Source organism: Tamandua tetradactyla, chromosome 2 (genome assembly GCF_023851605.1).
Source record: "Tamandua tetradactyla isolate mTamTet1 chromosome 2, mTamTet1.pri, whole genome shotgun sequence".
Taxonomy (NCBI): domain Eukaryota; kingdom Metazoa; phylum Chordata; class Mammalia; order Pilosa; family Myrmecophagidae; genus Tamandua; species Tamandua tetradactyla.
Window position 1 is genome coordinate 221,973,225 of NC_135328.1, and position 24,360 is coordinate 221,997,584.

The window sequence follows — 24,360 nt, forward strand, 5'->3', positions numbered from 1 at the left end:
CCAGGCGCTCCTCTTTATTGCCCACCTTTTCACAGCTGAGCCCCCTCCTCACGGAAAGTCCCGGTGTCAACGTGTATCTGCCACAGCACTTGCCTAGAGCCTGACAGGGGACCACATTAGGCCTGGGGTCCAGCGAGGATGGCCCCCAGATGTGGACATGGTGAGGGTCTCTCTTGCCCTCCTCGGGCCTGACCCTGGCTTCTCCTGGGCAGTGGTGTCAGACCCTGACCGTGAGGATGGGGTGACAGGGAGCGTGCCTCTGGGGTGCAAGAGACAAGGCTAAGCACAAAGAACTTCAACTCATGCAGACCTGCCGGGCCAGGTGAAGCAGTGGGGTCCCAGGCCAGGTGAAGCGGCAGTTCCCAGGCCAAGTGAATTGGGGGGGCCCAGACCAGATGAATGGGGGGGCCCCAGGCCAGGAGAAGAGAGGGGGTCCCCAGCCAGGTGAAGTGGGGGGCTCCAGGGCTGCTGTGATGTCCCACGGGAACTGGCCCTGCTTTGCTGTGCTGCGCCTTTGCAGTCAGCAGCCAAGCAGAACTCACACATTTAAAACGTTTAAGGAGACATGGAACTGCTCCCCACGAGGAGCTGCGGAAGCAAGGTGGAAGGTGGAATTGTGTTGACCGTGTGATCCTGATTGTAGAGATGCACAAGCAGATGGGCTTGCGTTTGTGCTGTGAGTGCAACAGCATCCACACCCCACACTTGCATGAGCACACACACCTGCATAAGCACCTGCACATGTGTTTGCACATGCCTGCACAGTGCACATACAAATTTGCACATGCACACATCTGCACACACACCTGCACACACAGACTGGGTCTTCTCTAGGCCTATAAAATTGTCCAAACTAAAGCATCCAGGTAAAGATACTTTAATTCAAGAGGCCACAGACCTTGGCTGTTGGTGCCCAGCTGGGGTGGCCACTCAATAAACCTGTATCTTGAGTGAAGTTTCTGTCTACATCCATACCAACAATTCGTACATATGTATTTGCATATGATAGCAGTGGGATCTGGGTGCTTTTTATTTCTTATTCGTATTTTCTTTTTAGTTTCCCCTGATTGTCTCAATTTGAACATACACCGTTTTGGGGATTGGAAAATAAATCGATATTTCTGTTAAAAGACTCATGATTCCACAGGATTCTTCCTAAACCATCTCGTTTCCCTGGCAACGTAACAGAAAAGCATCCATCTCCGTAGTGGCAACCAGGGGAGGGTCAGCCTCAAGGGAGAAGTGGGCACAGCTGGCTGCTGACCTCCTGCTTCCAGGTGCCCATCCTCAGCTCTGGGCTGGGCCCCTGGGGGAACCTGGCCCTAAGGTGCCTGGGGCAGGGGCAGGGTGGCAGCAGCCCTTCTGTCCCCACCCGCGCTCCCTGCCCCTGCTTCCCTCTGCCTGCAAGGTCACTCTCCCTGGGCACCGAGGCATACGCCGGGTCACTGAGTGCCCCATCTCTCCTCTAGGACCTGGTATGGCTGCCTTTACCCTGCGTTAGTTTCCCAGCTGCCGGAATGCGATACACCAGAACATGGACAGCTTTTGAAAGGGGGAATTTAATGAGTTACAAGTTTATAATTCTAAGCCTATGAAATTGTCCAAACTAAGACATCTAGGGAAAGAGATCTTTATTCAAGAAAGGCCAATGGGTCAGGATCCCCTCTGTCAGCTGGGCAGTCACGTGGCTGGCATCTGCTGGTCCCTTGCTCCTGGGCTCCGTGCTTTCAGCCTCTGTTCCGGCGGGGGCTCCTCACTTTGCTTCTCCAGGGCTGGCTTTCATCTCTTGGCTTCCCTTGGCTCCCTCCAGGTTCTGGCTTGCCTAACATCTCACGGCAACGTCTGCTGGGCCTCAGGTACCCCCAAACATCCGTGTCTCTGTTCTTCCACACACACCCATCGGTGTCAGATCTGCTGTGAAGTTTCTGTCAGCTCAGAGGAGTTTTTGTCATTTCTGACTCTACAAAATGATTCTTCCTTTTAAGGACTCCAGTAAACTGATCAAGGCCCCCCTGGAATGAGCAGAGTCACATTTCCATCTAATCAAAGGTCACACCTACAATTGGTGTGTCACATCTCCATGGAGACAATCTAATAAAAAGTTTGTGTCCTGCAATATTGAATGAGGATGAAAAGAAATGCTGCTCCCACAAGATTAGATCAGGATTAAAACAGGCTTTTCTGGGTACATAATAAATTCAAACAAGCACAGCCCCCACATGCCATGGCTTGGCCTCCATCTGCCCAGCCCCGTGGCAGTGCCCCGTGGCACCTGTTGGCTTCCTGAGCATCTTGCCCTGCCAGTGGGTGGGCGCTGCCTGGTAGGGGCTCCACTGTGTCACGTCCACCCTTCCCCAGGGGGCAGGCCATGTGCAGGGACGAGACTCTGGGTCCCTAGGCACTTGGGTAAGGGGGATATTCCTGCACCTCCACCTTGGGCCTGGAGCTGCTCTGGCATCCTGAGGGGCAGCTTTGATGCTCACTTTCTTTGCAAAGGAAATGGTAGCCACATTGTGGGGGCCTTTGAATAATCACAAAAGCACATCAGTTCTCCCTCGCCATCGTTAGGGGGGCACCACTCAGCTATTTTGTGCTCCCAAGAGCCCCCTCGGACTCTCTCCATTTTCAGCCCAGGGGTGGCTTCCTGGACTGGGCCGCGGGGCCGAGAATGTCCTGCCAGGGCCTCTGTGTGCCCACTCGGTTTGGAGGTTATCGCACAGCCTGTTTTCTGAGGCCTATCGGGGACGGTGGGCTGCATACGGGGCCTGGCACCATGGCGTCCATGGCCCACTGTGAGCACAAGCCACGTGAGTGGTCTGGGGGCTGCAGCTCACGGCCGGAGGCCTGGGGCAGGCGTTCACGCAGGGGTCTGGCCAGCCCGTGCCGAGCAGCTGTCCCCCAGCCCGAGCACAGGACATCTGGGCTGCACGCTGTGTGGCGAGTTGCACTTTGCGTCGATCTCCGCAAAGCGCTTTCTACGTGCCTGCCGGACCACCACCGTCCACAAGTGTTGCGGCCAGGGACGTCCTGCTCAGACGTGGAAGTCCATGACCTGTCTGCGCCCGGCGCTGAGGCCTGAGAGGGACTCTGCACGGCCTGTGGTTCCTCTGTCCTGTGGCGATCACCAGGGGCATAGACAGGGCCCAGGTGCCGGGTGGCCACAGGCATGCTGGCCAGGAGAGTCCACTTCTCCTTCCATGTGGGGGGGCTTGAGAGACAGAGGCCCACGGGCACTGACAGGCCAGCCAAGTCAGGGGCCACTGGGCCTGCACGGGCGTCGGGGACGCGGTCACCACAACTAGGAAGCCTTGAACGTGGGTTAGGAAGGTCCCAGGCCAAGCCGGTCCCGGGGTCCCCACACCGCAGCTCCAGCCTCTCCGTCCAGACCTCACTTCAGTCCCCAGGAATGGAGGGCTCAGAGCCTCAGAAAGAGGTGAGTGTGTGCGTGTGTGTGCATGTGTGTGCACGGGTGCAGGTGTGACGGCACATGTGGGCATGAGCAAATGCATGTGTGCACAAGTGTGCAGGTATGAGAGAATGTATGGGCACGTGAGCACATGTGTGTGCACAGGTGTGGGTATGAGAGAATTCATGGGCATGTGCACGTGTGTGTGCATGTACACGTGCATGTGTGGATGGGAGTGAAGAGGGTAGGGCAGAATGGAGGGAGCGGGGCCTCGACTGCCCTGGGTCCCTCGCGGCTGCTTTGTGGCCAGCGCTGGTCACACCCTGGACCGGACGGATGAGGGAGGCCGGTCCCTGCGCTGTCCCTGGCCAGCTCCTCAGGGGCACCTACAGGCCCATCCGGCTCTCCTAATCCCAAGAAGAGGAAGGCGAGGCCAGCCAGATTCCATTGTCTCTGGAGGGGCTGGGGGGTGCTCGCACGGCGAGGATGTCCCCAGGCAGGGAGCCGTGGGCATGGGGCAGCAGCCGCCTGCACCTTCCAGGCCTCCAGGCTCACTGACAACAAGGGCTGGTGCCCACCCCGGCCTTGGGCAGTGCCTGGCGGTGGCAGCCCTGTGCCTTGCCCCCAGGGCTGCAGGCCAGCCCCTCTCATGGTCCCCCCCAGCCTGGTTCTTGTCTGTCGGTTGGCCATCGCACACAGTGACCACTGGCTGCAGGTGACAAATAGCTGTGTCAGCCCTGCCATGCCAGCGGACCCCGGGGAAATGTGAGGGGCTCTCAGGACAGCTTTATTACCAACCTGTGGCGGCAGCGATGATCAATCAAACTGATTGGCAAAGGCGAGCTCGGCCGAGACAAGAGACAGATGCTGGTCGCAGAGGGGCCAGCGTGAGGCGCCGCTGGCCAGCCAGTAAGGGAGCCGGATTCAAGCTGAATTTGACCCCAGTGGGGTCCCAGGCTACACCGGCTCTTGGACGGGCTCTCTCCTGAGTCTGGGCTCCCTGGGGTGCTGGCTGGGGCAGCCCCAGGACACAGGAGGGGCTGATGCTGCAGGCTGACAGCCCCTCTTCGGGTGGAAAGCCGGACTGGCTCCCCAGGGAGGAGGGTGGGGGGCAGGCGGGAGGGCTGGTGGGGTGGGTGGGAGGGGTGGGGTTCAGGCGGGAAGGCCGGGGCGGCCCCTTGTCCTCGGGGCAGGGTAAGCCAGGCTCTTCCTGGGGAAGCTGCTCTTGCACAAGCCCATCTTCGTCAGACATAATTGGAAGGAAAATTAACCCTGCTTCACAGCCAGCCGCTTTCCAGCTGCTTCTTTTCCTCCCTGAAGGCTTTTCACCCCCAGGCTCAGGCCATCCTGAGGTGCACAGTGGGCAGCATGGAGCGAGGGCAGAGCCCACAGTGGGTGGGGTGGACATGGGCCCACAGCCTGGGACCACTGTGCCCACATGGGCCCCGCCCGGGGGCTGCAGCGCCTCAGGGGAAGGGAAGCTTTGCCACGACACTGACATCGGAGGTGCTGCTCCTCGGAAAGCGGGCCGCGGGGCCCAGGAGGCAGAGCCCAGCTATGGCACCGGAACGCGGGGAAGCTTCCCACAGCTGCCCCTCCCTGTCTGCCTCACAGTGGCCCGTGGCGCTGGGCCACCCTTCCTGCCGCAGCCCGTTATGGATCTGGGAATCCGGGCAGCGCCATCAGAGTCCCTTAAAAGAGGCGCCCTGCTTGCAGCGGGAGGCTGGGGGGACGCAGCCACGTAACAGGGGACACACTCACTGGCTGCGGGCTGGAGACCCCACACAGGAGGACCCAGCTCACCCTCCTTCTATATCTGGCTTCAGGCACTTTGGGGGCTTGGCCGCTGCGGTGTGGGATGGCGCAGAGAAGGCGGGGGCGGCTGCGGCTGGGACACGGGTGCAGGGGCCTAGCTGGGCCTGGAGGCCGAATGCCCACCCCGTCTCCATCTCCAATGTCCCGGCCCTGGCATCACATCCAGGGACCCGTCACAGGGGCTGCAAGCCCGTGACCAACCAGCCACTGTCACCGCCTCACTGCAACCTGGAGAACCAGGCTCGCTGGTTCTCAATTAATGAGGAAAGAGGGACTCGAAGGAGATGGCAGTTTACGCCTTTCCCCGGCCCGGCCCCGCCGCCCACCAGGAATGAGGCTGCCCAGGGTGGACACACCCGGCACTGCGACGCGTGCGCGTGGATGTGCCAGGCTCGGGGGCCTGCGGGCTCCAGCCCCAGCTGCCCGCCCGGGCCCGTGGAGGGGTGAGTCCGCCTGCTCCCGCGCATCAGGCCGGAAGCTGCAAAGGGCCAGCGGACTTGGCAGCGCCGCCGCCCAAAGCGAGGAGCGCCAGGCAACGCCGTCGGGCCTGCAGCCCGCTTTGGGGGTCCGCGCCACACACCCCGACCCGCCTCCCCCAGCCCCCATCCCCCGCGGCCCTCGCCACCACCACCCCCCCAAAAAAAACACAAAGCAGAAGAATGTAATGGAAAAAACTAGCAACGCGGCAGCAAAATAAACCTTTGCTAATGGCTACCAAACTTGCTAAGTGTCAGTTAGAGGGACCCGGTGCCGAGAGAGAGACTCAGTAATGATCACGCAGCTCGGAGACAAGGCCCCGCTCCGGCAGGGGCCGGCATGACAGGCCTTGGAAGGCAGGTGCTACTGTAATTAGCTATTGTTTGACTATCAAAAGTCAGGGCTGATTAAAGCCACTAAGCACAGCGTACTATTTTATTTCAAAGAATATTATGAACTGCACGCTGGGGCCCTTTCAGAGAGGACCTTCCTTCCGCAGCCGGCTAAGAGCCCATGCCGACAGTAATCAAACGCCAAATCTGCATAAACCTTCGGGGTTTAATTCAAGCAGAGACCTTTCATTAGAAATATGTTACTTTATGAAATCTGGTCGCCAGCAAGGGGAGAAAAATGTGACTTCTTAAGAAAAGTGAATGGCATTTCTTTAGCGATTAACTGGAGATTAATGGGGTCCCCACTGCTCGGCCTGAGCCCGTTTTATTGCTAACTCATTTAGGTACCATTTCAGACAGGCTCCGTGGAAGGCACCTGCCGGGGTGCCAGGTTTTGGCAAGCAAGGATAGCCATTACGGTCAAATCCCAAATACACTTTTTATTAAAGAAGCTTTGAAAAGTGTCTTGGGTTAGTCTTTTCTTTTCTTCTTCTTTTTTTATTTTATTTTTTTAATTTTAGGGACTTTCTATTTAATGTATTCAACTAGTTAAAAATTTGGATCCTAACTCCCTAATCAAAGATCACTGCGCCTGCTTCACTCTCTTGGGCCATTTCTCACTTTCCCGCTCTGAGGCTGTGGGCAGGGAGCGCCATGTGAGGCAGAGGCATGCACGGCCATCTGCGTGCACACACACATGTGCACACACACACATGCACATGCATGCACACCCAGGGACACGCAGGCACACCCAGGGACATATGCACGCAGGCACACATGCCCTTCCACACACGTGCACGTGTAAGAACATGCACACCCACACGTGCAAATACCCACAGGCACGTGCATATGTGCACACACAGATACGTGCACCTTCCACATTTGCACATACTCATACTCACAAACACATATGCACATCTACATGTGTGCACACACTCACACACACAGGCACATGCCCACACACAGATGCACATGCCAATGCACACATGAGCACACACACTCACACGCACACATGGTGACGAGAGGATGCCCAGGGCATCCTGGGTAAGATCACAATAGATGTGGGAGGGGGTTCTCCCCACCTGTACTCCCCCCGGAAGGAGGAAGGCCCCTCCCCTGGTGGTGCATCCTGTTTCCAGGCATCAGGCGCTGGGATGGCAACCAAAGGCAGGGGCCCGGGGACAGAGCCCACCCCACTGCCCACTGGGCCCCATGCTTGTGATCAGAGACCGCATGGCTCAGGGAGCTGGGAGGGGCCCGCTGGGTCCTACTGCTCAGCCCGGCTCCTGCCCCTGGGAGGCTGCCCCTGCCCGCTGCTACCCCACGCCAGGCTGTTCTCCTACGCAGACTTGGGCCCGGGAGCTGTGGCCCCTGGGCTGCCAGGTCTGCCTGGGCAAGGCAGCTTCTGGCCTAGGAAACACACTGCAGGGCCCCTAGTGGCAGGGCAGGGAGCTCAGCCCCAGGGGAGAGGATCGGGACAGTGTCCACGGGGCTCCCTCCTGCCCCTGGGCTCTCCTAAACATTGGCTCAAGTCATGTTGGTTTGGTTCAAGGGATTTTTTTTTAATACAGAAAAGAACACGGAGTAATGTACGAAAATGATCATTAGCAAATTTTATCTCATTTGCTTTGAGTCTTTTCATAGGAGAAGCAGGACTTCCACAGCAGGGACCCCGAGACCCTACGAGCTGAGGGCTCATCCTCACTGGTCTCATCCAGCAGCCAGAATCCTGCCCCTCCCCGAGCCGCAGTGCTGAGTGGACAGTGGCCTTTGGGAGAGCCAGATCATGGACAGGGGGACCTGGAAAGCGGAGTTCACTCTGTGCAAGCCACACCCACGTGCCCTAGCCATATGCCTTCCATGGGCATTGGGAGGTAGTTCAGAGCTCATTATACCACACAGCACCCAGGTGAGATTGGGTGTGCACACACGTGTGTGTGTGCGTGTGCATACGTGTATGTGCACACGTATAGTGAGGGGGGCTGTGAAGGCAGCAAGGACAGGGAGGTCTGAGCAGAAGGCGAGGTCTCCAGAAGGTGACCGGGGGACCTGGGGCCATTTCTCCAGCTTCAGGACAGAGACGGGCAGATCTGAGCTAAGGTCAAACATTGGCCTGGGGTGCCAACCTCTAACTGCCCTTGCTGGGGGTGGCCCGGCCCAGCCCACAGATCCCGCAAAGAGGAGGTTCTGGTTGTCTGCCAGCCCCCAGGGACGGAGCAGCCCTGCAGCTCCCAGGACCACCCCCGGCCACAGGTACGCTTACCTCAAAGGGCAGCTTGGGGGTCAGCCTTCTGGGAGCAGCAGGAGCCAGCCCTGTTCTGCCTTCGGCCCGCCAGGGGCCTGGGGCTTCTCCTGGGGTCTGCTGCCTCATGGGAAGCATGGTTTGAGCTCTGAAGGATGACCCCAAACTCCCCTTTCTGGTGGGAGAGACCCCAGGAGGCCTGCCCAGAGCGGAAGCTTCTCTGGGGAAGAGCTGAGCAGCTGTCCAGGAGTGTTGCCCCACAGCCTGTGACCTTGGCTCTGGGGGGAGCGGGCAGGGGTCTTGGTGTCCTCAGGAAGGGGGGATTGCAGAGGCTGAGGTTCCTGCCGAGGGTTGGAGATTGTTTGTTGTTAAGGAGATTTTGGGGAACGAAGGGGCAGGTGTTAAACCTGCCCCGGGTGGTCAGGGCCAGTGGACATGGGCGGTGACCCACGGGTCACATGTCCCTTCACGGGGGCCCGTTCACCCCTGCCTGCCCCACCCTGGCCCCGGCCTATCGTCCTGTAAATCCCCCGCCTCCTGGCCCTCTTTTAAATGCATGTGTTAATTATCTTGCCACAGCTGTAATTTCTCCCCGTGGCCCATTAATTAAGGGGTCACAATCTGAGAGCATGTTTACCCAATAAGCTTTCTTTTTTAATTACCCTAATTGCTTGGAGACTGACAAAGCCTCTGCCCCTCTCCCTCGGCGGATTAGCAGATGACAAACACACTTGCACACGTGCACCCCTGCCTGGCACTCTCTGAGGTCGGGGCCTGCTCGGGTCAGGGGTCACGTCCCGGGCCTGGGGTCAGGGTTGCCACAGGCTCTGTGTGTGCAGACGTGCACCGCCGCCCTGGCCATGGCGGTCAAAGGCCAGGTGGAAGTGACCAGGAGCCGTGGGCAGCACCTAAAAGCAAGCGCTAGGGTCTTCGTCTACCTCTGACATGGCTGCGTCATGGGAAGGCCTGTCGTCTGAGGGCGCGTGGGCTCGTGTGGGGACCAGGCGTGCTCTCTCTGCCTTGCATGTGGCTCGCGTAGCCCCTGGGGGCGCTTACAGGAGGCACGGAGCTCAGAGTTGCACAGGGTCAGTGGGGGGCCAGCCCTTGGACCATTTCAGACACACTGCCTGTTATTTCAGAAACTCTGAAGGCAAAGGAAGGACGGTGTGGCCCCACTGTGGAAAGCCACGTGACAGTTCCTCAAAAGTTAAACCCAGCACCTGCACCGAAACCCAGTCCTAGGACAAAGCCCGGGGCTGCGAGAGGGACCCACACACAAGGCCCACTGCAGCAATCCGTCATGCTAGGAGACGGGTGGCCCAGGGGCCCGCTGGCAGACGCAGGGGTAAGCCAGTGTCTATGCAGACAGTGGAATATTACTCAGCCAGGAAAAGGAATGGTGTGCTGACACGCTACAAGGACGAGCCTGGAAAACATCCTGCTGAGTGAAAGAAGGCACATAGAAAGGACCACAAAGTGTACGAGTCCATTTATATGATATACCCAAAAAAGGCAAATCCACAGAGAAGGGGCTGGGGGGGGTGGGGGGAGGGGGCTTCTTTTGGGGGCACTGAAAGTGTTCTGGAACTGCACAGGGTGGAGGCTGCTCAACTCGGTGACGTGTGAACTGTTCACAAACGTTCCTTTTCAGTTCGGTGTGTGTCACCTCAACTCACTGAAGGGGCCCCCTCAGCGGCAGCCCTGTTGGCACGTGCCGAGGCCTCAGTGCCAGGGGAGAGTCTGGGGGTGCAGGCGGCCCACGGGACAGTTGAGAGGGGCCAGCAGGCTGTCTCCATCCCTGGAGTGACGTGAGACTCGCAGCGCCCTTTTCCCAGAGCCTGCCGGCAGCCAGGCCCGAAACCCGCTCGTTTATCCACGACGTTTCCCAGCACAAGCTGCTTCTCTCCCACCAGCCTCTCTGGGGCTCCAAAGGGGAGGCAGCTAATTCGGGGCTGCGCGCTGGCCGCCCGGCCTGGGAATTAGGACCGAGGCTGAGCGCCGGCCTGGCCGCCCTCTCCGGGCCCTCTGGCGTCCGGCTGTGCAGGGCCACCCTGCAGCTCCGTGGCCGTTTACATCCATTTAATGAAGATTAAGATGTCAGAGGGCGAGCATCGCACCAAATCCCACTTTTATTAACTTCTCATTATCAGCTGCGGAGACAAGGCCGCTTCCGAGCCGGCGGAGCTGTGCGTTTCCCGGAGAAGCCCGCGACTTCCAGGGCCGCCTGCAGGCTGGACGGGGCGCGCTGACTCAGCGACGGGCCGTGGGCCTCGGCGGAGCCGGGATGGGGCGGAGGTGACCAGCGGCGACCCCGGGCTCGGGCAGCCTCCGGGAGGGGCCTGCATGGTCGTTCCAGGGGTCACAGCGGCGTTCGGGGCCCAGGCCCCGACCGGGAACCACCTTCCCTTCCCCATCCCCCACTTTAAAGCACCATCTGGCTCCTTCCTGACCCTCCCAGGGAGACCCCACTGTAGCTTTCTCCAGCGCCCCAGGAGCAGACGCTGGGGCTGGGCTTGAGCTTCCCTGGTGGGTGTCACCCCCTCCTCCCCTCTCCGCATCCCCCCATCACTCAGGCATGTCGCCAGCCGGCTGTCCCCATCTCCTCATCCACCCTGGCACACATGGCCCTCCTGCCTGCCGGGCAAGCCCTCCTGGGACCCCGAGCCATGCCCTCCCCCTCCGGGAGCCCCGACCCCGACCGGCGCCCCCTACAGTCCAGATGCCCTGTTTTTGGCCTCACCTCTCAGCCTCCGGATGCTGCCAGGGCCTCCCTGCCTCTGCTCGGCCCCTGGACTTTAGGGTCCTTCCAGGCCCCTGTCGGGGCTCACATCCCCTCTGGGTCTCTCCCCAGACGCCAGGCCTAGTCCTTCTGGGCCTCAGGGCCATCCCTTGGGACCCTCGTGGGACCCCCTCCCCCGTCTCCAGCCTCCATGGGGAGAGCCAGGCGTGACACCGCGGGTCCCTAGCCTGGCCCAGCCGTGTGGCCCCTTCATGCAAAGCCCCTGCCCTACATGCCCCAAGCCCTGGTCTGCAAAGGGGGCGACCGTCCTGTAGAGCAGGGGCTGAAATGAGGCACGGAGTGGCCTCCGGGGTCAGTGCCAGCCGGGTTCGTGGAGCGAATGAATGAATGAAAGAACGAACGAATGAATAAAGGCTGCCAGCCCCCTGCCCCTGCCCCCGACCCAAGGCTGCTGGAACTTCGCGGCCCTTCCTGTGTCGGGCGCTTCCCCACATGCTGCCCCCAGCAAGGCACCAGCTCCTGGGGGAATGCGGCTCTGGCTGGCACAGTGGGCAGTGGGAGCCGGGCAAGGCCATGCACGGCCGGACCCACGGATGTCCGCCTGGGGACATTTGAGTGCCTTCTCCAGTGGCACGGGCGGTCCTGGGTCTGGCCACACCGCGCTGGTTTCACCTTGGGGCTCATGGGTGGAGCCGGGAGAGCCAGTGGAGAGGCTGGGGAGGGGGGGTTCCCTGCTGCCCAGGGCTGCGCACAGACCCCCCAACATGGGACGGGGGCCATCGGGACAGGACAGCAGCGCTCCCCACACATCTGGTCGCCGCCCCTGTGTGCTGCACGTCTGTCTTCGGGCCGGCTCTTCCTCCCCAGCCCTCCCAGCGCAGCCAGGAGTGCAGAGGCCAGGCTTGCCCACCACCGCTGGTCACCGTAGGGCGGCCACTCAGGGACAGTGGCGGCGGAGCTGCCCACTCGCTCAGTGGGCACGCCGTGGACTTGAGGTCGGCAGCGTGCACCAGCGGCTTTTCTGACGGTCATCGCACGAGGACCAACGCCATTCCCAGGCCCGGCTGGCCTGCCCCCCCAAAGAAACGGCAGCGTGTGTGGGGCAGCGGGGTATTTTTCTCTCGGGCCCCTTTCGAGGTCGAACCTGCCTCGTGAGCCCGTGGGAGGGAGGCCATCACGGGGAGCCAGGGGGCGAGCAGTCCACGAGGGGAGGCTCGGGCTGGCGGCACCTTCCCCCAGACCGCTGAGCTGTCCCCGCCACCCTTAATCGTGCAGCGTCGTCCACAGGCCTCTGCAGGACAGGGCGGCGGTGCCTGTGGCTTGGGTTTGTTCTCCCCCTTGGGCTGCCTTTGCCATCAGATGGGCCCCCCAGCCAGCTCACGGGGGGCCCATGGGATTTCCAAGTGCTAAGACACCCCAGGGCAGGGTCTTCAGAGTCCAGGGTCCGTGCAGGGCCAGCTAACATGTATCTATTGAGGCATTGGTCATGCTGCTTAAGAGACCAGAGCCAGGAGGCCTGGGGTCCAGTGTTTCACCAGCTGTGCACCTTTGGGCAACTTACTGAACTTCTCTGTACCTCTGAATGGGCCCTGTAGACGTAGGGTGCTGCTGGCCCCTGTGCTTGCTTGTACAAAAGCACCCAAGGAAACGTCCTCCCAGTGCTTAGGTGACTTTGTCCCAGAAACACGCAGCGCTGGGGTCCCTGATTCAGCTTCAGATCTAGTAAAGTTGGTCATTTGGAAAAGAAAAGAGGACAGAGGAGGCTACAACACTGTCCCGTCCCCTCCTGCTGAGCAGCCCCTCTTTGACTGAGGGGTCAGTCTGGCTGCAGTGAGACCTGACCCAAGCCCAGCAAACCCTCTGCCCGAGTGACAAACCTGAGCTGGGTCCGAATGGAGGGTGAGGGGCTGTGAAGGAAGTGCCGGTTCTCCCAGCCTCCGTCTGCCTTTCTAGCCCAGAGGCCCCTGCACAGTTCCAGGCCAAGACGCGGCTCCCGGGAGTCAGCCCTCGTGCTCCGGCCAGGATGGGTGCGTCTCTGTGAGCAGGTCACCCACCCACCCCAGGGGCTCAATAGCATGCGCTTGGGGCTGTTTACCAGAGGGGCTAAAAGGGATTCTCGCCGCTGTGCAAACAGACTTTCCAGAAGCCTTTGCTTTCTCACCCTCTCTCCAGCTTTCCAAACTGACATTATTAATTGGCGGGCTTATCGGTAAGGGCCGTCTGGCAGTTAAAAGATGTTTCCATGCATTGTGAGGCTGCGTAGAAACCGAGTCATGTCAGTCCCAAGGACAAAGGAACTCAAGTGTTTGAAATGCAAAAATATTTTGACCCGACTACATCATTTTTCAAAGGAAAAAAGTAATTCACGGCCAACAATTCACTTGCTATCTTGCAGGAAGTCCTGTATTTCTTATTAACTCCCCAGGGCCTGCTTCTCTGCGTGAGAGGTCCCTAAAAGGGCAAGTGTGAGAGGGACATTTATGAGTTTTCTTTCCGTCTCTTCCTGTTGTTTTTCTCTTAGTGATGCCTGCTGGTGCAGCCCTCCCCCATAACGCTCCTGGCCTCCTCACCCGGGAAGCTGACCAGGAACAGACTGTCTGCCCTGTGCTGCCGGTCGGAAGACCACAGCTCAGAGAGGCTGAGTGACCCTCTGCAGGCCACACTGGGGAGCCAGGGTGGGAGCTTCTCCAAGCAACTTCGTTCTCCCACGTGATGGTGGATCCGGTGGGATCCTGAGGGCCATGGCCATTGTCATCACCAACACCATCACCATCGTCATAATGACCATCATCTTCATTATGATCATCACCATCATCTCATCCACATCACCACCATCGTCATCGTCATCATGACCATCATGACCAACACCTTCACCATGACCATCATCACCATCATCATCACCATCATCATCACCATCATCACCACCATCATCACCACCATCATCACCATCATCATCACCATCATCACCATCATCACCATCATCATCACCATCATCACCATCATCACCACCATCAACACCATCATCACCACCAACACCATCATCACCATCATCACCACCATCATCACCATCATCATCACCATCATCACCATCATCACCACCATCATCACCATCATCATCACCACCATCATCACCATCATCATCACCATCATCACCACCATCATCACATCATCACCATCATCATCACCATCACCATCATCACCACCATCATCACCATCATCATCACCATCACCATCATCACCATCATCATCACCATCATCACCATCATCACCACCGCCATCATCTTCATCCTCTACCATCACCATCCTTGCCATCACCATCACCTTCACCTTCATCACCACCACCCTCCCCATCCTCGCCATCCCTGGTCAGGCTCTGAGCTGAGTGTGCCCAGCTGTGCCCCCATAAGCTCTCTGGAATCAGCTCGCCCCATCCTTGCCACGACCTTATAGGGCAGGGCTGTCATCACTTCCACGTCACAGACCAGACATCGAGGTGCTGAGAGGATAAGGCCATCCTCTGATGAGTCTTCTGCCCTCCAAGAAGTTTTCACCCCGAAATCTCCCAGCCCAATGAAAGTGCTTATGAAAAGGCTTCACACGCGTTGGCCGAGCAGGCTCAGTGGAGACTTTGCCGGGCGGCAGCCTCTGGGGTCAGGGCCGAGCGTCAGCCCCGAAGGCCTCCAAGGTGCTGTGTGGGGTTTGGTCCCCGAACCCAGGAATCAGGACCACCCAGGAAACAACAGTTCTGTCCTGTTTGAGGAGCAGAGTCTCCCCTTGAGAGGGGCACTGCTGCAGAGGCTGGGGAGATGTGATGGGAGGAGGAAAGCTTCCTTCAAAGGGGGGGCCCCAAAGGGTGCTAACACCTTACAATGTTGGGGAACCCCATGCATGCAGCCCAGGGAGGGCAGAGGCTCTAAGGGAGTCTCTGGTGACCCTTTGGGGGCCAAAAGGCTCTTCTGAAAGGGCAGTGTGGGGTTGGACTGTGGGCAGCGTCTGCTGCTCTAGAGGACGAAAACTGCTTCTGGTCAGCCACAGGAGAGGGGATGGCAGTGGGGGGGCCCGGGGAGGCGAGGCGCTCCCCCAGCTCGGAGAGGAGGCGAGCAGCTCCCACAAGAGACCCCGATCCTGGGGGCCTGATTACCGGAGCAGATGCTTCTCCTTTAGACATGGAGAAAAGCCAGGAAGACCCAGCGGACGAGGGTCTGCTGCCCCTCCTGCCCTCTCTCCCTCGAAATGCTCGGCTGGAAACCTCAGCCCAGCCTCAAGCTCCCAGGTCTGGGTTTGGAGTCCTGACGCCAGGGTGGGCGGAAGCCAAGCTTGTCACGTATGATCTGTGCCGCCCTGGGAGGGGTCCCTCACCTGTCTGAACCCTGGTTTCTCGACTGTGCACTAAAGGAAAGAAGGGCAGCTGCCTGTCAGGGCAGCCGTGCAGCTTGCCCCAGGTGAGGCATGGGGACCCCAAAGACTTCTGTTTTCCCAATCCAGCCAGGGTCGGGGCATGCCGGTGGCCACACCAGACATGGTCCTGTCCACGCTGGGTCACAGACTCATCACAGCCTGACCTCAAGCCCTGGCACGGGCAATCCCCAACCCCCACAGCCCCTGGTAATAAGACCACCCTGGGCAGGTCCCGCCAACCCTGTCTTCCCCCTGTCGGGCCACTTGGGGAGACACAGGTCTCACCGCGATCACTAAGGGGTCGTTCCGCCTCGTGGGGGGCTGTGAGCAGTCAGATACCCCTTGCACCCCACCCCAGTAAGTACCCCCACCTCCCCAGAGTCGTCGCCGAGCTGGGCCTTTCCAAGGTCTGCTTTGCTGTTTTTCTCCACCTTGCCAGTTCCCTTGGCCCCTGCCTCTGCACTTCGTGTCCAAAACAGAAATACAAAGGGAGGAAATCCATTCAAAAATCCTCCTCCTCATTTTATTTTTGCAGCCCTCTGGGGTGCCCACTCTTCAGGTTCCCTTCCGATAATTATCTGCTCTTTTGGGGCCTTGGTAACCCAGAGTCTCGGGTTTAGGAGGAAAAAAAAAAAGCTCTGGGCCGGTGCTGGCGGCGCTGTGCAGATTCCCCAGCAAGCCGTGGGAAGGCCTGAGCTCGCCCGTCCCCTCCCCACACTCAGCAGTGGATTTTCTGTCTTTAACTTTCCCCCTTACTCGCTGATCCACGATGTACCCACTCCAGACTGTCTTTATGTGATAATTTCCCATCCCTGGCAATGCAAACATTTCTGTGGCTAATGCTTTGAGTCTTGGCCATCGCTCAGAAACAACAGAGGCAAGGTTCCAACATGAAATAATAAGTCTCGCTTTTTATTACTTAATTTATCAACACTATACTGGAGAAACATCTTGTTAACTGGGCGAGAAGAAACGGTTCCCCCAGTACAGCCCCGGCTGCTGGAAGCAGATGTCTGCTGGAATAATGAATTCTGTTAGCATACAAAGGGGCCTGTGCTGAAAGAGGGTATTATTCAAAGAAGGAAATATCATTACATAAGAAAACGGTGCACTCACACTGAATCTGTTAAATTAAGAATCCCTCTGTTTCTGGCCAAAGTCAATTTGTTATCCCCATAAGCTTTCTCTCTAGATAATGGGGGACGAGAAGGAGGAATTGCTAAGGAAAGCAACTCCTTAGAACCAGCAAGGGGCAGCGCCCTCATCCAGCCCGCCGTGGCGAGCAGGGGACATGCTGCCGGGAAGCCCATCATAGACACAGAGGCCAGGCTGCCAAGGCCACTGTGGTCCGGCAGGGCAGTGACTGCAGTCCCTGGAGAATGCGTGCTTTGTCAAATCCAACCTCGTATCTCCAGCACCTAAAACCTCACACACAGCAGGGGCTTAGCAAATATTTGTCAAATGAGTGAAGAAGTGAACTAATGGCATTTTGAGATTATGAAGGATTGGAAAAATGCGACTGATTCCCGAAGTGCATCAGTCATGGAAAACGAGGTGCTGCGGAGGTACAGCAGCCCCCCTCCAAACCCCAGTGGCCTGACAAGATAAAGTTCTGTTTCTCCTGCTACCTGCTCGGCACGAATTCACAGGGGCCTCCACTACAGGGGTCCCTGTCGGTCCATCTGGAACTTTCTGCTTGCCGTGGGGCACCTGAAGGCAGCCAAATGCCAGGCCTGCAAGTACCTCCTTCTATCTGTGGGCCAGATGGCTCCATCCCACCACAGAGGGGGTACAAAGTGGCCGCCCACGTGTGCCCAGAGGCAGAGAGCCAGACGTCTCGGTGGACGGCACTGGCAGCCACAGAGGCCAGGCCAGTGGTCCTAGAGCACAAGCCACTCAGTGCCTCCTGGGTGCTGCCCGCTGCCCACGGCCACCACCACCTTAGCTGCCTTTGCCATCTACAGAGCTGCCCAGGCCAGGCAAACTGACCGAACACACCCCGAAAGTCAACATAGCTCATCCTTCAAACACCCCCATGTAGCAATAATTCTAAACAAGAAAATTGTCCATGACGTCACCACACGAAGGAAACGCTGTTGCCATTTTAGTGTATTTCCCTTCATGTATATGTGTTTTCTTACAGGTTTTCATACATGATTGTCCTTCTATGTCTGTGTTTTTCACATACGTGTGTCCAGGTGTAAGGTTGTGTGAGTGTGCACGAACCACACCCACTTTTTACAAAGCGTCTTTAATTCTGTATCATCCAAATGTCTCTTCCTAGGCATTGGGGTGGGCCGGCTTGGTCCGTCCTGCCATGTGCTGACAACCTCACCAGGCCTTCGTCAAGGGCAGCGGAAGCCAGGGGCTGCCCCGGGTTGTTGGTCTTAGCCGCGGACACGAGGTCTCCTGACCCCCGCCGGGCCTTCCCTCTACAGAGGGTAAAGAGCAGCTCCTGCCTCTGTCCCGGCGTTCCCTGCAGACCGCCTTTTCTTCTAGGATTCCTGGGCAAAGGTAAGGGCGTCCCTCTAAGGGGCAGGGGATCTTGAGGGGTGGAAGTGCCCAAGAGCCCCACTGGAGTCGGTGAGGGTGGGGAAGCCGTGCCAGCTGCTCATGGCCGGCAATGCCAGGAGGCTGTTTCCACTTTCTCCTAACTTGCCCCATGGTCACCGTGACTTCACTTCAGCCACGGGCTACACCTTCTGTCCACCCATCCCGAGCCATCACCGATGGCTTGGCTGGTCACCTGGGGACTGCCGACGGCCCCTCCTCCAGAAGACCTCCTGAGCAGGTTGCATTCGTGCTCCTAACCCGTCCCACATCCCTGCACCTGTGCCCTCTGCCACTTGGCTGCCATTCTTCCCCGAGGCAGAGCACACTGCCTGCACACACGCACACACACACTGTTGGGGTGGCCACGTGAACCGCTCTGGTTGCGGCGGGCAGAGGTGACAATGTGCTTGGTGTGAGCCTGGGCTGAAAGCGGCATCGCACGCTTCTGCTTTCTTCTTCCTCTGCCTTCACCATGAGAACAACCCGTCCCAGGTGGCCCAAGGGTCCTAGGAAGTGGGACACACACTGCAAACGCGGCCCAGCCCAGAGCTCTGAAGCAACCCCAGCCTCACCAGCTTGGATAGGCCAAATGCACACGTGCAAGTGAGAATCAACGAGCGTGAAGCTGCTGGGTATTGGAATGTTTTGTTATGCAGCATTATTGTGCGATAGCTGACTGCTAAACCTATCTCCAAGTTACTCCAGCCCCACCCAGTCCCGCCTTTCTCTGAACTCCTTTGCAAAATGGTTAAGCACTCTTCAGGGCTTCAGCCTGGATTGTCGAGGTTTGCTCTGACCTTAGGGCTGGAGAAGCGGATGGAGGCGAGAAGTGCAATGCAATCTTAAGAACTGCTGCTTTCGGGTCTTATGTGCTGGTGTTTGAAAAATCCTGGCTTCCCCATTTAATCATGTGGCTCCTGGTGAGCTACTTAAACTCTCCCGGCCTCGGTTTCCCATGCACTGAAGCTGGGATCAGAACACCTGTATGGGGCATTTGGGGATAAATGAGCTTATGCACACAGGTGTCCAGCCCCTGCTTCCTGGAAGGGACCTCAACAGTGAAGCCTGCAAAATGGCATGTGGCGTGCCTGGCCCATGGCTCATGTTTGGTGTCAGACAGCCCCTCTCCTCACCCCAGTGCCAGAGGGAGGGCTTCGTTGGGTAGGAGGGTCTGAGCTCAGGGCCAGTGCCTGGGACACCCTCACCCACTGCAGGGGCATGACCTGATGGGAGAGGTCAGGAAACAGAAGACAAGCCTGGGGTACAGGTGGGTCCCCCTGCCGACTTCCCCAGCCCCTGGGGTCCGGTTGCCCCCACCCAGCCCAGGCGGAGCTCTGCTTTCTTTAATGCAGGTGGGCTTATGGTGCCAGGTGGAGGGGGCACAGCCTTCCAGGGAGGGGTCCTGACTTCTGGGAGGGTCTCCAAATGGAGAGACACCACGCCAGCCCCCGGGACGCTCAGGCCTCCATTTCCCGTCTCCGAGAGCCGCCATGGGCCTGAGTGACCACAGAGGGCATCACTCCCACCTCTGGGAACTGGGACCCACCGGGGGCTCAGCCTGGGAAGTGCTGGCCGTGGGCTCCAAGGGGGGGCGGCCACACATCCCTGCCCCCCCCCAGGGCACTCATGGGGAGCCCTCCACTTCCTGAGCCCGGACACTTGGTCAGCACTGCAGCCACGGCCCTCAGCATTACACTTGGGGAAGTGCTGGGGGGTGGGGGGTGGGGGGTGGGGAGCTGCGGGGCCACTTGTGGGGAGGGTCCCCGGGGTGCGCAGGCCCACCGCGTCACCGCCGTTTACCCCACAAAGGAGCCCGCCACCACAGCACACCTGTGATTTTGAAACCAGGAGTTGACTTTATAATCCAAATGATAATAATCATCATAATTGAGATGGTCGCAGGAATCTGCGAACGGAGGGGAAACACGTTGTTTTCCACTTGGAAAGCTGTGGGTGGACCGGAGGGAGGAGGGAAGTCCCCCCCAAGCCAATTACCACCCGAGTTTGCCGAGGTGTGTGTCTGGGCGTTTAAGGCAGAAGAGGCTAAGCAGGCCTCAGAGCTGATATATTTTCCTCTCCTAATAGCGCGGCACAATTTAATTAACTCGATATTGCACCCACCTGAAGATTGCGGATTTTATTGACGCCGCCATCTGGCTCCCATCAAGCTGGTAATGTAGCCAATAAATCCTGCTTCAGAATGCGGGCGCAGAGGCGTCCACCTGCTCAGCCGGTCCCGCCCTGCTGCCCCAGGCCAGCGCTGTTTGGGTGCCGGGGCCCCTCTGCACCCCACACACAGGGCCACCCGGGACCCCCGGAGAAAGCGGTCGGGTCCTGGTGCCAGGTGCACAGTGTCTGCGGCCCTCGGACCCAGCCAGGCACACACACCCCCACCCCAGGGGCAGGTGTCCATGAGGGAGCTCAGACCCTGGCCACCGAAGCCCCTGGTCCCTGTCCCCCATCCCAGGCCGGTAGGCAGTGGTGCAGCAGCGAACGCTAACTGAGCAGAGCCTGCATATGCGGAGCTGGGCAAGGCTGCGTTCCTGCACGATGGGACCCAACAAGGCAGGGGCTAGAGCCCATCAGCACCTCCCCTTTCTCCGACAGGGAAACTGAGAGTTCGTGCCCTAAGGCCCCACGGTCAGTGGCAGGACAGGATTACAGGGTCTGGCTGGGGTGGGAAGGGGCAACGTGTCCAGCCCAGGCTCCCTGGGTCTCCAGACCCAGGGTTTGTTTACTGCCAAGTTGACCACCTTCTCCAGCCTGGAGTTTGTCCTTCAGGAACGTGTGATGTTGAGATTTCAGGTTTGCAGTAGTGTCAGGGGCACGGGGCGAGGGGAGGCCCTGGGGACAGAGGAGGGTCTCCAGGCCCACCTGCTCTCACGGGCAGCTGTCAGGGCGGCCCCGCCCACCCCCCCTCCTCTTGGGCTTTCAGGGACGCCTGTCCCTACCTGTCTTTCCAGAAGATGTCACGACGGATTCTGGGACGAGAAAGAAAATCCCACTCATCTCTTCCTCACTCGCAAACAGGGAGAGATGAAGACGGCATCCCTGCGTGGCCGGTGGCTGGCGTCCTCCCAGCAGTGAGGGGTGGCGACCCCCCCACCGCCTGCCCCAAGCCCCCGCACCCCCGGGGCTGAGGCCGGGCGGTCCTTGGAGACGCCACTGCCGACGGCAGGTAATAAATTACCACGAAGGAAATTAATTAGCTGCCCTCTCCGGCCTAACCTGATGGTTTAAGCTGATTTAAAGGATGCCGAGTTCGGATGGGGGTGGGGGAGTGGAATCAACTCCGGTTGGAGGTGGGCGGGGGCAAAAAGGCAAAAAGGTTACATTTATAAAGTCGTCCCCCGGTCCCGGGTGGCCCATAACTCACTCCGGGCCACGCCAGGGGGCCATCGATCACCCTTATCAGCGCGTGGAGGGACCCCAGACGACAGCCCCCTGCCCGGGCGGCAAGTTCAGGTGTCCATGGGGGCGGGGGTCAGAGTCCGCAGGGCCGATCGATGGGCCGGCGGCCTCCCCTGCTAAGCTCCAAGGGGGACGGGGCTGAAGCTCAGGGCCGGTGGGCAGGGCGGAGGGGTCCGCAGACTCTCGGGGGCGGGGGCGGGGGGGGTGCTCTGACTTTCTGCTGGCCTCAGCCACCTCACACCTCTCCAGCCTTCAGGGCTTTGATTCAGCAAAATCAAGGATGCAAACTTCTTAGGAGTACTTAGTTTCCATGGCAACCGGAGCTGCCCTCAAGATTATTGTCCTCCGGAGGGACTGACTTTACTATATGTTCACTCACTGAATTAATGGAGTCCCAGCCCTTTTATCAGCAGCCCGCGAACAATGGCAGGGCAGACGCGCCCTGGCAGGGCTTTCAGACGCAGTCCAGCCTTTTGTCAGTGGCTTACTGGGACGGAGCGAGTCCATTCAGCCGAAGATTATCAAAATCAACTCGGGGCCGTCTCCCCGGCAGCTAAACACACTTTGATTTCATAAAGACATAACTGATCGCACATGCAAATTAATAATTTCGATTCCAGCCTTCCGAGGGCTCGGGGACTCTGCCGGGATTTTAAAATTTCATTTTAAGCAATGCTCACATGGAGGTGAATCGTCGTTCAAAGAGCTCGGGTGGGTTCCAGCGACATCGGCTGGGAGGAAAGGGGGTCAGGGAGCAAAAGGAATTCTAAAAATAAGCTCACTGGTCATGTTACCAAGGACGACCAAGGGGCAGGGAGCCAAGGGCCGCCACAGAGAACCTTCTAGAATGCACATTGGCCCTGCATTCTGGGATCTCTTGCTTCTTTTTCCAGCCACAGCTCTTGCCACCCCCTTCCCCAAGCCTCCGGCCACGAGGAAAGTGCCTCTGCTTCCTCAGGGGAAAAAACAATACAAAACAAAGCAAACCATGCCGCCCCAAACCAGATAAAGAGCCAGGCTGCCTGGGCAAGTCTCACCCACGTGGGGACGGCCTGGAGCCCAACCCGCCAAGGGCCGGGTGAAGCCTGGTCACAGCCCAGCGCCACCTCGCAAGTGAGGCCTCCGCAGTGGCCGTGGCAGAAGTGGCGGTCAGCAGCCGCCCAGCCGTCCCTACTCCCACCCTCCTCGGTCCCTCCTTCACACCCCCACCTGGAGACCCAGGAGGCCAGTGGACTTCCCTGTCACCAGAGGCCAATTCGGCTGGGCCCGGCTGTAGGGCACGTCCTCCCCACAGCCCAGTGGGACAAGCTGCGGCTCTAATATCCAAATAATCATTTCACAAATTATCCTAATTCTCCATCAATCACCCTGTTTGGACAGGGCAGGGCTGGGCTATCAGGTGACTTTTATGACCTGTAGCATTTTGTACCTCGCAGTAATAATGGGGAGAGATTTATGGACCCATCAGCGGCCCCTTTTCCAGCAGTATGACTTTATTAGCTCAATTTATTTTTGACTCTCCTTCTAAACCTCGCTCATGCTTACACCGTCCCCTGCCCTGACCCGCGGCTTGGGTTTTTGGATGCTTCTGAGGAAGCACCATTTCAGCTCCCCAGAACGAGACTTACTGATGCAAATTCCCAATTGTTTCTTTCCCAGGGACTGGGGGGGAGGAGGAGAAAAAAGCAAAAGAAAAAAAGGTAGCTTCCTTCTGTTTGTATTTTCATCCCAGTTGAACTGTAGTAACGCATCCTTCCCTTTCAGGACGGTAAGAAAGCAAGATAAAGTGGGACAAAGCGAGAGGCTGTCGGGGCACTGAACCCTTTTCATATCACCAAAGAGATTGAATCAAAATTCTTTTAGCTGATACCATCTCCCTGGGTGGACCACACTCTTGTTAACGGATAAATTCAAGCCCTCCGGAAAGTCAAAGAATAAATTTAAGCCTTTTGCCAAATGTCTACCCTATTGGATTTTGATAAGACGGCCATTGAGCCTTAATAATATCTTCCATCCATTTCCAGCCGGCCCTTAACGTGGCTCTTTATTCGTCCCCAAAGCCTCTTCCCCCGGCCTTTTTATTAGCAGCTCCAGCCGGCTCTCCAGGGAGCCGGGGAGTGATGGATGGACAGCCGGCCAGATTAGCTCCCGCAGATGTTTGCTCGCGGAGCCCCCGGGCTTTCCCTCTAAGTAAACAGAGGCCAAACAGGGTCTCCTGGACAGAACAGCCCCAGACCCCGGGCACCGCAGCGGCAGAGGGCGCAGGTGGCCGATCTCATGCACCCAGCGCCGGTGTGGGCAGGCAGGGCCCTGGAGGGGGTGGGGGGCTCCAAGCTGGGCACCGAAGCTGGGGCTGTGCGACTGCCCAGGACAGTGTGTGTGGGGAGGTGGGAACGGGAGGGGGGACAGGGAAATGCACAGGGAGGGACATGGGGGCAGGTGATACAGGGGACGGGTGGGTGCAGGGGATGTGGGATAAGGAGGAACGTGGGGTGCACGGAGAGGGAGGGGATGCAGGTGCCAGGGCAGTGATGGGGATGGGGTGGCGGCGGGAAGCAGTGGGGGCCGGAGGGCCCAGCCTTGGCAGTGTATCTGCTCCCTCTGGGGGCAGGGCCAAGCCTGGTGCCCCTCACAGGCTGAGCCTAATGTCACTCCAGAGGGAGCCCTGCCCCACAGCCATAGGCCCCACCCCATGGCCTGGATTCTAATCCCATAACCTCCGGGGGGGTCCCCCCCGAGCCTCCAAATAGCCATCTACAGGGTCCCCCACCCCCGCCGCATGCCTGGCTCTCTAACATCTAAGACGTGCAACCGTGACTTTCCCACCAAATATCACGTTTCCTGCATCCATTTGTCAATCCACTGATTGAATTAATTAACTTCTGTTACATTTCACTGAAGCAGATAAAGAAACAGGATGAGATTC

The 24,360-nt window shown here is 58.6% G+C and overlaps 1 protein-coding gene and 1 long non-coding RNA gene across 6 annotated transcripts in view; both read right to left on the bottom strand.

Moving 5' to 3' along the window:
• PRDM16 (PR/SET domain 16) overlaps window positions 1–24,360 on the bottom strand; it is a 319,814-nt gene that overhangs the window by 137,691 nt on the left and 157,763 nt on the right. The window lies entirely within an intron of this gene.
• LOC143675019 (uncharacterized) lies at window positions 15,910–23,613 on the bottom strand. 5 transcript variants are annotated; one of them, XR_013171331.1, is made up of 7 exons: window positions 21,814–23,613; window positions 20,975–21,004; window positions 20,145–20,867; window positions 19,854–19,929; window positions 18,821–19,004; window positions 16,587–16,658; window positions 15,910–16,486 (listed from the first exon to the last, which is right to left on the bottom strand). It is a non-coding gene; the product is annotated as an uncharacterized LOC143675019 (long non-coding RNA). The 5 variants fall into 5 exon arrangements; XR_013171332.1 differs by having other exon boundaries at window positions 20,145–20,191; window positions 21,400–23,613; XR_013171330.1 differs by having other exon boundaries at window positions 20,145–20,264; window positions 21,400–23,613.